At 35.4% G+C, this 13,699-nt stretch overlaps 1 protein-coding gene across 3 annotated transcripts in view; it reads left to right on the top strand.

Moving 5' to 3' along the window:
• The window catches only part of LOC108713037 (plexin-A4), a 558,114-nt gene that overhangs the window by 164,947 nt on the left and 379,468 nt on the right, over positions 1 to 13,699 (top strand). The gene's annotated exons all lie outside the window — the stretch shown is intronic.

The following is a 13,699-nucleotide window of genomic DNA, read 5'->3' on the forward strand; positions in this document are numbered from 1 at the left end:
GAAATATATCTAGGACAGTGATCCCCAACCAGTAGCTCGCGAGCAACATGTTGCTCTCCAACCCCTTGGATGTTGCTCCCAGTGGCCTCACAGCAGGTGCTTATTTTTGAATTCCAGGTTTGGAGGCAAGTTTTAGTTGCATAAAAACCCTGTGTACTACCAAACAGAGCCTCAATGTAGGTTGACAATCCACATAAGGGCTACCAAATGGCCAATCACAGCACTTATTTGGCACCCCAAGAACATTTTTCATGCTAGTGTTGCTCCCCAACTCCTTTTTCTTCTGAATGTTGCTCATGGGTTCAAAAGGTTGGGGATCCCTGATCTAGGAGGTAGGTAAAATTATAGTTTCTAGATCCCTCTGTTAAATTGCCAGTATTGTTTTACCCTGTGTGCCTGTAAAATAAAGAGCCATACTTGCTCATCACAAACTATATAAAGCATAAGTCTTCACTGACTATTAAGTCTCAAAAAATAATAATAATAATATAATTTAACAGGGAGTTGCGTTTTTAGATGAGAAGGTGACACCTTTCAGCTTGCTAACAGTTTTCTCTAATAATGTCTTGTCCAAGTGAATCACGCAATGGTCAAAAATGGTATGACTGTTATAATAAAAGTGCACAGTTCCTATTTTTCTTGGAAGGGATCAGTTTTTGACAATTAAATTACTATACTCAAGCCTTTCCTGTTTTGTAGAACGCTGCAGCAATATAGTAAGGCTGCTGAATAAACGAAAGGTAAAGGCAGGGAAGCAAAGACATAGTCAGAAAATGACTGATGATTGGAAAGATGTAAAGATGATTGGAAAGATGTAAAGATGATTGGAAAGATGAAAGATGTACTGATGGTTTGAAAAGTTTGAAAAGACTACTGATAAAGGGAACTTTTTAGCAACAAATATACAGATGCATGCTCTTTAGAAATGCATTTTTGCCCAGGAAGTGCTAAGTTTACCTCCGCTTGCCCAGCTTGGCGTTTTACCACCATTATTCAAGGCTGTCCATTCACAACCTTCAATATCCCTTATGCCTCCTTTAGTGTTAGAATCCCTTTAAAAGGAGTCAATGCCTCACATTATTATAGATTTTGTTGTGGAGCTGGAGAAACACTGTTGCTTGTGTCTTTGAGTTTGCATTTTTATATCATCCAGTCAAATGTGTTACTATCTGGTGCCTTAGAATATAAAAAACAGTGAACGGCTGCCGATTATAATAGTACTTCAACAGAATTGTACCAGATAAATTTCTTGATTGTATGCACCACAAACTCCATTTACTGGTCTTTTGTGGGAAGGCAGTAAAAGCTGTGAATGAAAAAAAAAGGTAAAAACCTAAATTATACATTGTAGTATCCATACTTGAATTACAATTTGCTCATAGGGCAGTAAGAAGTTTTATTATATACACTGCTCAGTGGCACAAACATTTGCAATTCTTATCACTTGGGGAATGTCTTGTTAGAGATACTGACACCAGAAAATAACCTTTTTTATATATCCATCATAACATTATCTTTGAATGCTTTTGATAATTTTGCCATAAAAGTATTTGCCTGATGCTTTTACATTACATTTCTCACTACCCTGTTCCTGTATGAGGGGGCTGCCATATTTGTGCAACAGGAGTCCATTAGCATTAGAAACTATAACTGACAGGCTGAGATGGGACAGTCAGGTTGGCAAAACAGTCAGGTTTAGGAACTTCAACTAACAATTACTTACAAAAACAAACCTCTCCGCAAAAAAACAACCAACCTGACCTATAGGTAACTTTTAATATACTTTCCTATTTTAAAAAGTAATTTTTTAGTGCCAGAATCACTTTAACTACTTTTACAGGTTTTTAAACATGCAGTATAATAAATTAGTGAAAATTGTCTGAATTTAGCTTATTTTTTCTTTGACAACTTTTATCACTTCCCCCCCCCATTCAATCAAAAAGAATATCAAAATTTCGAATAGAAAAAAACAACAACTAACCATTGGCAAGCTTTTTTAGAAGTGAATGAAAAGCATAGTTTTAATATTCATGCTATTTTATAACTTTGAATCTTAAAATTCTAAAGACCTGGAACAAAAGGGAATTTCGAGGTGATTCCCTTCATATATAAAGTAAGGCAGATGAGTCCTCAAAATCCAATAAAATACAGCTTCTGTGTATCAGTTCTTCACTAGCCCTATCAGATGTTCTACAACCAATAAAAAAATCCAGTTTTCTCTGTTATCAATCCAGCCAGAGCTCTGAGCTGTAAATACCTTTTTATCCATATCAGCCCAGGAAAAATGTTTATATTTCAAGATGAAGCTGCCTTATGAGGGTCAGAAGCAAGTCAGGTATAGACCAATGGGATTCCTGGAATACTCTAAGCACTCAGATTGTTATACAATGGGTAGATATTTTCATATGACTTGAAGCTAAGAAGACAGCAAAGGGACTTCTTGTAATTATAACGGGACTCTTAGGCTATTCATATCTGACTTTAGGTTAAATGGTACATTCCCAGTTGCTGCAGCTAAGAATGACCAGCAGTAATTTATCTTGCACCGTACTGTAGATTGGTTCAAGTGGTAATCGCCAGTCACGTGCGTAGGTTTGATGTTCAGTTGCATCCCCATGTGAGTAGGTTTAATTTTCAGTGGCACCCCCAAAGCACACTGAAATCAGGTTTAAAAATGTAGCTGGTGAGTGAAAGTAGGATGGCTTCAATAATTGCTTCCTCCTACATCAGATGATGCTTGTTTTGCACACAGAGCTAAAAGTTACATTTGTAGTAGCGGGTGCTACTAATGGTAAGTTAGTTCATACAAAATAATAAATATATGTGCTCCTGCGTGTAAGGGGAAGGAAGTGGAAATAATGTTAGTTTCATACTTTAGGACATTTAGGGGCATATTTATCCAAGGTCAAAGGTCGAAGTTAAAAAAAAACATCGAACTTCAAATTCAAAAAGACCAACCGAATGGAGGTTGAAGTTGGCCGAATTCATTGGCGTACTTCGATTCAAAGTTTTTTAACTTCGACCTTCGATCTCCCAAACGCCCCTAATTGCCTCCATACAGGTTCTAGGAGGTCCCCCAATAGGCTAAACAGCACTTCGGACGCTTTTAGGTGGCAAATGGTTGAATTCGAAGTTTTAACGAGTTTTTTCAATCGAAGTTGGACTATTCCCTAGTCGAAGTACCCAGAAATTACTTCGAAATTCAAAGTTTTTTACTTCGAAAATTCACTTCGACATTTGATAAATCTGCCCCTTACTGTACTAATACCAAGTAGTAAACTGCTATCAAAATATAAATTTTGGGCCAAATTATGTGAATATAAATATGTATTTCTTTTTGTAAGACTGGAGTAAAAAGAACTTTCAGTCAGTGTCCAGCTATGCTTTTGTCATGTTGACAACCTATGTTTCATAGACCCTGAATTCTAATGACATTATAGTACATTGAACATTCACTTTTTTTTGTATAACTCTTAGAATCTTCCCAAGTCCCTTCAGCTATACTGCAAATTTGGAGAAAAGGACATTATAGGCCAGATGCCTGCAGGGAGAATTGCAGTGACGCACACAATTTTTTACAAACAAGTTGTACTTTTATAGATTTAGCATTTTGATATAAAACATAAAAAGCAGCAAGAATGAATGGGGGAGATTGGACAGGGAGGGTGGTTTCTATCCAGTAGGCTCATGTTTTATCAGATTTGATAATAATATTGATCCAATATTTAACTGCTGAAAGGGCTTTATTTTCAGGAAGTGTGCTGACATGGGGCAATATTTCTTAGGCTACGTTCAGTCCAGCATGCTAATCTATCAATGTTGCTTTAGTTACTCCCAAAATCAGCCTTCTTTGGTTTGACAATTTCTATCTAGTGCCTGCAATTATCACTGCATAACTAGATTGATCTGTTGGCAGTATGTATTCTTGCATAGTTTCTCTATTATCCCAAAGGGCTGACTGTCGCTACGTTTGGTTCAAACTTGATTTTCTGGAATATGGGAACAAAGTATAAGCTGCAAAACTCTGAAATAAGCTTTCTTTCTATGGTTTTTCTTTGGACGTTTGACATTTTTTTTCTGGTCGGACTTTTAGGGGCATATTTATCAAAGGTCGAGGTGAATTTTTGAATGAAAAAAATTAGAGTTTTGAACTATTTTTTGTGTACTTAGACTAGGGAATAGTCCAAATTTGATTTGAATTTGAAAAAAATTAGAAAATTCGGATATTGAAATTTATCATGTACTCTCTTTAAAAATTCGACTTCGACCATTCGCCATCTAAAACCCGCCAAATTGCCATTTTAGCCTATGGCAATTGGTGGACTTTGAAAAATCAAAGTTTTTTTGGGGAAAAACTTTGAATCGAATTCGACTGTATGCGCTATTCCTTCGATTCGCACGAATCGAATTTGGGCGAATATGGACCTATTTGATTGAAAACTGACCTATTCAACCCAAAAAAAACTTTGAATTAATTTTGTTTGGTCTTTTTGAATTCGAATTTAGAAGTTTTTTCAATTCGAAATTCGACCCTTGATAAATATGCCACTTAATGGGGAAAACACAATTTTTTCAGAGAAAAACAACTAAAATTTTTCGTGATTTATTAAACTCAGATGGTGTTAAAAGCCGAGGTGATGTAGAAGTCAACGGCAGATATCCTGTTTACAAATGTCATGTTCTGAGCTGGGTTTCATACAATACTGCAAAGATTTAGTGGTTTTCGGGCATTAAATCCGAAAAAATAGTACGATTAGCCTTTTCCTGTACCAGATTTTTTTCATGAAAATGTATATATAAATACGGTAAAAAGTCAGCAGAAATTTGGTTGGAGTGGTTTTAATAAAATAGTGAGAAATTTTCTGAGTTTGATTAATAACCTCCCTTGGTCACATACTTTGTATAGAACATATTCAACAAGTGCAATACACAGGGGATGTCCAGGTTCTGAAGTCTGATATGGCAATAGAAGATCTCCAAATTAGTCTTTATACACTTCACTTCCTGCCCACAATAATAACCATAACCAATCTCCCAGGGAAGATGCAAGAATAAATGAAAATGACAGAGAGAGGGGGAGAGGCCTGAATTTGGCAGAGCTTTATTCAAAAGGGCCTTCATTTTAATTATGGCTATATAATAAATAGCCTTCATATCATGACTCTTTCTGCCCTGCAGCTGAAAATACTTTATCTGGGTAAGTGAAGCTGGCTACAAAGAAAGAGATTGACCGTGAACCTTCAATTATAATATTATTATTTTATATTGGTTATCTTTTATTTAGGCATTCCAAATAAACCCTAGCAACAAGAAGCCAGTCAAAATACTAAGCATGGAAGCTGCACAACAAAAATTGTTAATTCATTAACAACAAAAAATAAAGACCAATTTCAATTTTTATAGTCTGCATTGTATTAAAAGTAAATTTTATGGTGAATGACCTTTAAAAATAGATATTGCACAGTCAAGCTGCTGTGTTTATTTCTGTATGTGTGCAGCATCAAAACAAAATAACTCTCAGCATCTCTTTCACCCTTCATAATTGTTTCATGACAGAATTATATCACGGCAACCGTAGTTGTATACACAAGAGTACATGGAGAGAATTTCGGTAGTTTGTCACATCTGAAGTGTCAGTTCTACCTACTACGATATTGTCATACAGTGATGCACAGTGGTGTAGCTTTCTTTCCTTTGTAACTGTTTGGCTCACTGTGTGGATGAAACAGGACCTGTTTGTTTTATAGCTAGAAACAAGAGATGAATCACTGACAGTATTCATGAGTGTCAGTTACACTTTATGAGGCAGTTACTATTATGGCACATGAGTAGACAGCTGTACCTTGACAAAATGTATACAGGACTGTATTGTAGAAAGAATAGGGCACATGCAGGATTTCCTTTGCGTATAGCACCCACATGCAACTGACTTTTACCTTAATAAATCCCACACAGTGCTACAGCTTGCACACCGTTTACCAACACATCTGTTAATTAGTGTCCATACTGGTAAACTGCTTGCAAGTTGCTATTTTACAGACAACTGCTGTTACACTGAAACCTAGGGAAACTGCTGTATTATGGGTAAATAAATAGGGATTTTGTATGTGTTTATGCACCTTGCCCATAGCAACATAATCCAAAGTCTTAAATATAACATTTAAGGGCCTCATTTACTAACTAAAAATGTAGGACTTTCTGCTACAAACGCCATTGACTGAAAGCTAATGCAAGTCTTGATTTAAAAGGTGCTCAATAGCGGGTATTAAGGCCACCTCCCATGCCTAACTTTATAAATGATTAACGGTTATGGCTTAGGTAAACAGAGTTTATGCTAAGGCTAATAAATTATGGACACTTGGTTGTGCTTCTTCCATCAGACACATTCCAAATTTTTCCAGATTTCTTCTATGTGGAAATGTTTAGTTTATGTCTGTGGCTGGTCTTTTTGCTGGACAAAACCTATGCCAGAAGTAGAACTAAGCCTGACTTCCCTGTTACTAGCAGAGGTGCCATGTTTACCACCTGCCAATGTTCTATTGGCTTTCCAGTAGCAGTGATATATATTATACATGTGGAAGACACCTACTGAATACTGAAGTACTGCATCGTTTTTCCTCTCCAAAAATAAAAAAATTTGACTGATACAACCTTTAACAGGGACCATTCATTCTTTAGAGAACATGTTTCTTTAAGGCAAACAAAAAAAAAACACTCTAGGGCAAGATGTGCTAATGTAAGGCAATACAATCTGCATGCACATACAAGATGGAAACATTTGTTCACTCATTAATGATTGATGATATTTACCATACATGATTTAAAAATGCAGGTTGTTTTATCTAGTCCTGTAAGGCAAATCATTGGGCAGTAGCAAGCCTGGTAAGTTCCTGAGCAAAATGATGCAATATCTACATGCAACAGCTGAAATGTGTAAATGTCCATGCTTATATTGCTTGATTTCATTTGCTTCTTGGACCATAAGGAGCTCAGTACTCCTATGCAAGCCAAATGGTGTATCATTGTTTGTATTTTCCTTATCCTGAACCTTGTTTTTATGTTTTATTTATTTTATTTTACTTACAAATGTTGCCCTTTGTTAGAAAAATAAGTTTAGTAACGCTGTAAGAATTACACCTCCTGGACAGGGTTAATTCAAGAGTGTAATTAGAATATTTGTGACTAAGTTATGGCTCACCAGCTTATTGTTCAATATCAATGTAAAATTATTCTTTATATAGTGCAGACATTCTGCAGAATATTAAAGATATTGTATGCATCAGTCCCTGTCCCAGTGAAGTCTACAATCTACGTCTGTATCTGCAGTACTGTATTATTTGACTCTGTACTAATGGGAAACATGAATCGAATTGAGGAGAAACCCAGAACATAGCAGCGTTTGTCCATTTACTGTAAATACCAGAAACATTGTACAGATACTTTAATAATGGGTGGTCTTGTTTAACATCATTTATTTCTGCTAATGAGGGATTGACATGTAATGACTGAGCTGATTGATAGTGGAGGTCAACCAAGTCATATAACTTGATTAGTGCAGCCAACACTAATTCTAATTATTTCCCTAAGGGCTTGTGTTTTATGTCACAGATATAACAATAGAAAAATGCCAAAAGAACGGATTATTCTGAACTGGAGCTGGGAGACATTAATTTAATAATCGGATGATTCAGCCGCTTCTGGTTTCTCTTTTCAAATTTCATTTCTAAAGATGATCATTAAAGGAAGTGATGACATTCTTGAAGAAATGATAAAAGGAAATATCAGCTTTCTGAGTTAGGTTTCTCTTTATGTGTTGAGGTCCAGCTCCATATTTTAATTTAGCCATGTAAATTGCATATGTTTACTCTATAGATATATATGAGCAGTGGAATGAAGAAGTATAAATATGCAGAGATGAGGTGATGTGGTAAGAGACACAGTAGGAAGGAGGTCCCTTCCCTGCTATACAATCTTTTTATGTTTTGAACCTTCTCTTCAAAGAGCATAGAGGGAAGAAATTGCTTATAGCACTATGGTACTGATGTCTTTTAGGGGAAATGATAAAATGTATTTGTATATAAGTTAAAATTAAATGTTAACATTGAAAATGTTGTATGTACGGAGATCCGGCCCTCCTTAAACCTTTATCAAGCCACTTGATATGGGCAAAGGAGGGCCCAAGGTGTTGCCTATGGCACTTAATACATTTTCACATTTGCATTCAAATTTGAAGTGCTGCTGAATTACCTGTGAATACTGTAGGTATATCGTTTGGCTGGAGGATTTTCAGCGTGCCCCCATCAAAGCATTTTTTCTGTTCTATAGCACTCTACTTCCATTTATGTTTAAGTGGTTAATATGAGAAATTACAAAATGACTATTACCATGATCATGTAGTATGTTGGCAGCCCCTTACAGAGGAGTTGTGAAATACAATCCCCATTCTAACACAGTTTAGTTAAATGATCATACTGTTGCTCTTATTATTGATGTGGAGCTACAGAAGAGGTACAGTCTCTACCTGGTTAGTATTTTATAGGCACAACACGTAAAAGAAGGTTAATAGATATAGGAAGGCCAACAATTTTTTTCGTAAAAGCTGGCATCTGTCCTAGTTGTGCATTTTGTGTTATAGGGCCTGAAATCCCCTTCTGATTCTGTTGCATTGGGTGAGCTCTGGGTGATATCGTGGAAGGTATGGGATCTATTATCCAGAATTTCATGAATTATTCTGTAATTTGGATCACAATTTCAGTATGTATTCATGATAGCTTACTTACCATCAATTATAAGGCACTCTTCTATAGTTACAGGAAAAAGGAAATTATTTTTAAAAATTAGAATTCTTTGCCTAAAATGGACTATAAGGGAGATGGCATTCTCATAATTCAGAGCTTTTTGGATAACAAGTTTCCAGAAAAGGGATCCCATACCTGTATAATGTACTAAGTAATTAGAATGTCCTAAATAATGCAATGTTTTAGTTCTAGTCATCTATAGCAAAAAAAGTAGGAATCCTGTACTTGGTTTGCTAGAACACCTTTTATTATATTCAGTGTTTCACTCAAATGCTACATACCCAGACCTCTCAATAAAACATTACTGGCTCTTTTGGATTTCACAGTAAACAAACTGATCCTGCTCAAAAATTGATTGCCCAAGTCCTTTCTCCCTGTTTTAGATTTGAATCGGGGATTCAGATGAGTATTGTTCAGCCTTGCTGCTGGGCTGTGCTACACACTAAGGATACTGCCACACCTGGCAGATATTTGGCCTGCAGATAAATGTAGATAGAGAATCACCCCCTGTGCTCTGATTATCTTTCTGATCTACCTTCACCCAGAGCCACTGGGTCGGCCCAGATACAGACAAACAGAACTCCAAAATGCATGTCTGCAAGTTATGAAACTCTACTTTATGCTTGTGATTTTGACTATATCCTAATCTCTTCTCAGTACAGGTATGGGATTCATTATTCGAAAACCCATTATCCAGAAAACTCTGAATTACAGAAAGGAAGTCTCCCATAGACTCCATTATAATCAATTTAACTTTTTAGAAATGATCCACTTTTTTTCTGTAATAAAAACCTTGTGCCTTGTACTTAATCCCAACTAAAATATAATTAATCTTTATTGGAAGCAGAACAAGCCTTTTGGTTTATTTAATGTTTACATGATTTTCTAGTAGACTTAATGTATGAAAATACAAATTACGGAAAGATCATTGTCTGGAAAACCCCAGGTCCCAAGCATTCTGATAACAGGTCCCGGACATTCTGTATAACAGGTCCCATACCTGTAATAAGCTATCAGGATGATACAAAATGGTTAAATGCAGGAGATTGTTAGAAAGTTTGAGATCAGGTTATCCTAGCAAGCAGAAATAGCGCAGTAGTACTTTTACTGTTCGGGTATCAGCCTAATAACGTTGCATCTTTATGTTGTTACATATAATTGCAGAGTTACGTTAGCACCATTATGTTATTGAACTGCACCTTATGATTAGACTGTTGGCTGAATTTTTGGCTCTTGTGAATTCCTACTCCCACATTTTGCTCTCTCCTATAATGGCTGTAAAATTTTTGAGAGTGTTAACTGCATACCAATTTGTGGTTAACCATGAAATGAAAAAGCTCTGCTTATAAAAAGCTGGTGCAACCTAATGAAAATAAAAAAAAAATGCAGTTGTCTTTGTTTTTGTCATAAAACAGATCAAATGAGAACCTTTCAGACAAGAACAGAGGAAAGGTGCTTTGTTTATGCCATGTCAAATGTTAAAGAAATGAAATTGTTATTATTTGTAAATGTTTCTGGGACATTAAGGAGCTGGATAATAAAGCACTTTAGTAATTTTCTCTTAAACAGAATGTCTGCATTTGATTTACGGGAGCAAAAATCATCAAGGTGCAATGCATGCTGATTATTGTTTTCAATATGTTGGCAATATGTGTATAGTTTTTTATAATACTTACAGAGCAAAGGGAGTTGGAAAATAAGATAGTGATTAACCAAGATAAAATATTTATTATGGCAGACTAGATTAGAGACAAGCCACAAATTGAAATCCAAAATTCTGCTGTAGTTAAGAATTGGTTTGGGATCCATTTTTCAGAAAGCTCTGAATTATGGGATGGCCATCTCCCATAGATTCCAAAATAATTAAATAATCAAATAATAATATTATTATATATTAATAAATAATATTTCCCTTTTCTCTGTATTAATAGTACCTTGTACTTGATACAAACTAAAATATAATTTATCTGTATTGGCTTAAAAAACAATCCTATTTGGTGTATTTAATCAATGATTTTCTAGTAGACTTAAGGTATGTCGATCCAAATTATGAAAAGATCAGTTATCCGGAAAACCTCAGGTCCCAAGCATTCTGGACAGCAGGTTCCATGCCTGTAATTTAATTTATGTGGGGCCTGTCGAGATTTTGACATATTGTAAACAACATGGGGCATGCTTTGTATGGTGGGCTGCCAGGCTTGGCATGTCATTATATGCCAATGTTGTCCATCTGTATGTTGGAGAACACTTCCTGTTCCTTTCTGGTGATACTTTGGTTAGATGTTATTTATATTCATTTTTAATTAATTAAATATTACTTTTTTTACTAAATACATTATTAATAAGATAAAATAGCTTTAATAGTTATGTAATTTCCAGTTCCATTTCTTATCTACTTGGGTAAACGCCACTCTTTTCTTTAGGGAGGAAAAGAACAATGCAACCAATGTAATTTACTGGTTTAAAAACCAATGTTAATAAGTAGACACCCCCTTTTGTTTTAAATGGTGATAATGGCGATTTTACTGGGGATTCAACTATTAGGTGCATGTAACTTGAGCTTGTACGTTATACAACTAAATGTCTTGGGTAACCCTGAATATAAAAACATCTCAGTTTAGTTACTCTAAGTTCAATAAGCTGCAACAGTAGCTGCACAAGAAATAAAAAAGCATTTCAGAGAACTGTTATTTCAACATTGGAACTCCAGAAATAAATGCCAAGGCTGCTTCTTTCAAAACTCATTTATTATTTTATTGTAATCTTAATACCCACACAAAGTTTTGAGCAGTGTGCAATTCATAAAGATGCAATTTACTGCTCTACATGCCTTCAGATAATTTAAAAGAAAAACATTTGTTTTCTAAAATTATTTACATTCATATGTTTGCTTTCTTTAAAGCTATAAATACATGCAAAATGGCTGAAATTTTCATGCACTTTGTGAAAATAGGGAAAACAAGCCCTTAATTCCTAAGAAACATTTCACTTCCATGATCTTTTTATAATCATACAAAATATCATAATATTTATCATATTATAATCATGATATTGATGTTTTTGTGCAATCTAGGATATTTTAAGAAAGACACATATGCAGACACATATAATTGCACTTCCAAGTTGTTTTCAGTTTGTTACACAATCTGAGTTATCTGTCACAACTGGACCCCTACCTTTATAGCATAGTGGGTGAAATCAGTCTATAGAGAATAAAATAATAAGTTATATATAGTGCAACAATTCTAACTCAACTGCTTTGGTCTATATAAAAGTATCATCAGAAGTGCTAATTAGCTTGAAGTACATAATTTATTTCCCCTTTACTCATGCTGCATAGCTGACATAAGGCTTCCCTTGGCAGGAGTTGAACCATTAAAGTGTATGACATTTATCAAAGGTGCCTGAGACTGCAAAGTGAGCTGGGTTGCAATGCAACTTTTACAGAACAACATTAATATTTTGGGCTGTGTCTTCAGAAAAAGCATTGTTAGTATTCTGTCCTCGAAGTCTGCCATCCCACAAGCTTTCTGCCAGCCTTTTGATTTATTTATTTCCTGAAATCAAATGACAGCAGAATCCCGAAAGACAAAATGCATTTCATCCCTAACACCTTTGCATCACAATTCAGACTGTATATTCAGCTTTGTTCTTAGTTTCTTTGGGAGTGGTCTGTCTTAAAAGTGCTGTGATAGATTCCACGTCCCATAAGGCAAAGCTGAAGCACAGTTTATTTTTAAGTGTATGTATGTATGTGTGTGTGGGTGGGGGGAGTGCATTGCAGGGAATGATTACATATAGGGGACCTAAATAAAAAAAGGTAGGGCATACATTTTCCCTTATTTCCCAAACAACCTGATGTTTTCATTATTTGTCTCTGGTATTGCCCCAGTTGTGAAAAATCCATAGCTTCCTGTTCTGAATCCATATAAACCCATTAAAAGGGGAGTTTCTAAAAGAACAAATAATATTTAAAATTGCCTTTCACTTATATTGTTTATGGTGCATTACATTCACATAGGGTGCATGCTAGAAGTTGGGATTCCCCACTTAGCGCAGTGAATATTCAGGGTATCATTGTGGATCGGGTTTGCCACAAGTAGCTTTGAACCCATGAGCCTAAATGCAATCAGAAAACCTTAGTCAGTAGAGCAGTCCTTATAAGGCACTAACTAGTATTAAATGGTTTCTTTCTGGAAATTAAACAGGTAATGAAACAAAGTGAGCAAAACTTTTAATAGTCCTAGTGACCTATAGAAACCAATCAGCAGGTAGAAAAGTGCATGCAAGGTCAACCTCAACTCTTTTCAACAGCTGAACACTCTTTGCACCTTGCCCAGATTTTTTTTGATTTACATTTAAAGAACATTTTAAATGCAAAACATTGAATATATACAGTATTTAGAATGATAAGCTTATTCATATACTTAGGGTTAATATAACTACATATATCTAGGGTGCACAGAAATTAGTTATTGCTACTTACTACTGCCAAGTCTATTCCCAGTGCCAGAGAACTCTGGCTATAGAGGTTATTCAGCAATATTATATTGCATTTTATGCCCATGATTTAATCAGCACCAGCTGCCTAATTGTACCTGATTCTGCTAGATTGTAGAATGTTAGTTTGCTTCTGTTTAATGAGCTTTCAGTGTTTGGGGCCTCTGCTAATTGAACCACTGCACTGTATGTGTTCCCTCTCTGGTTGGTTGGGAACCTCCATTTTCTTCTGAAAAAAAAACGCATGTTTATAGTCTAAATATGTATAAACTTTAATGTGAGTTCATTTTAGTATTTTAGTAGTATTAGCTTTCTTTGCTTGTATGTACTTTTGAGCATGTATAGACTAGCATATGTTTTTCGGGTTGATCTCTGCTGCATGTAGTTGAACGCAATGTGCC

The sequence above is a fragment of the Xenopus laevis genome, chromosome 3S (genome assembly GCF_017654675.1).
Source record: "Xenopus laevis strain J_2021 chromosome 3S, Xenopus_laevis_v10.1, whole genome shotgun sequence".
Taxonomy (NCBI): Eukaryota; Metazoa; Chordata; class Amphibia; order Anura; family Pipidae; genus Xenopus; species Xenopus laevis.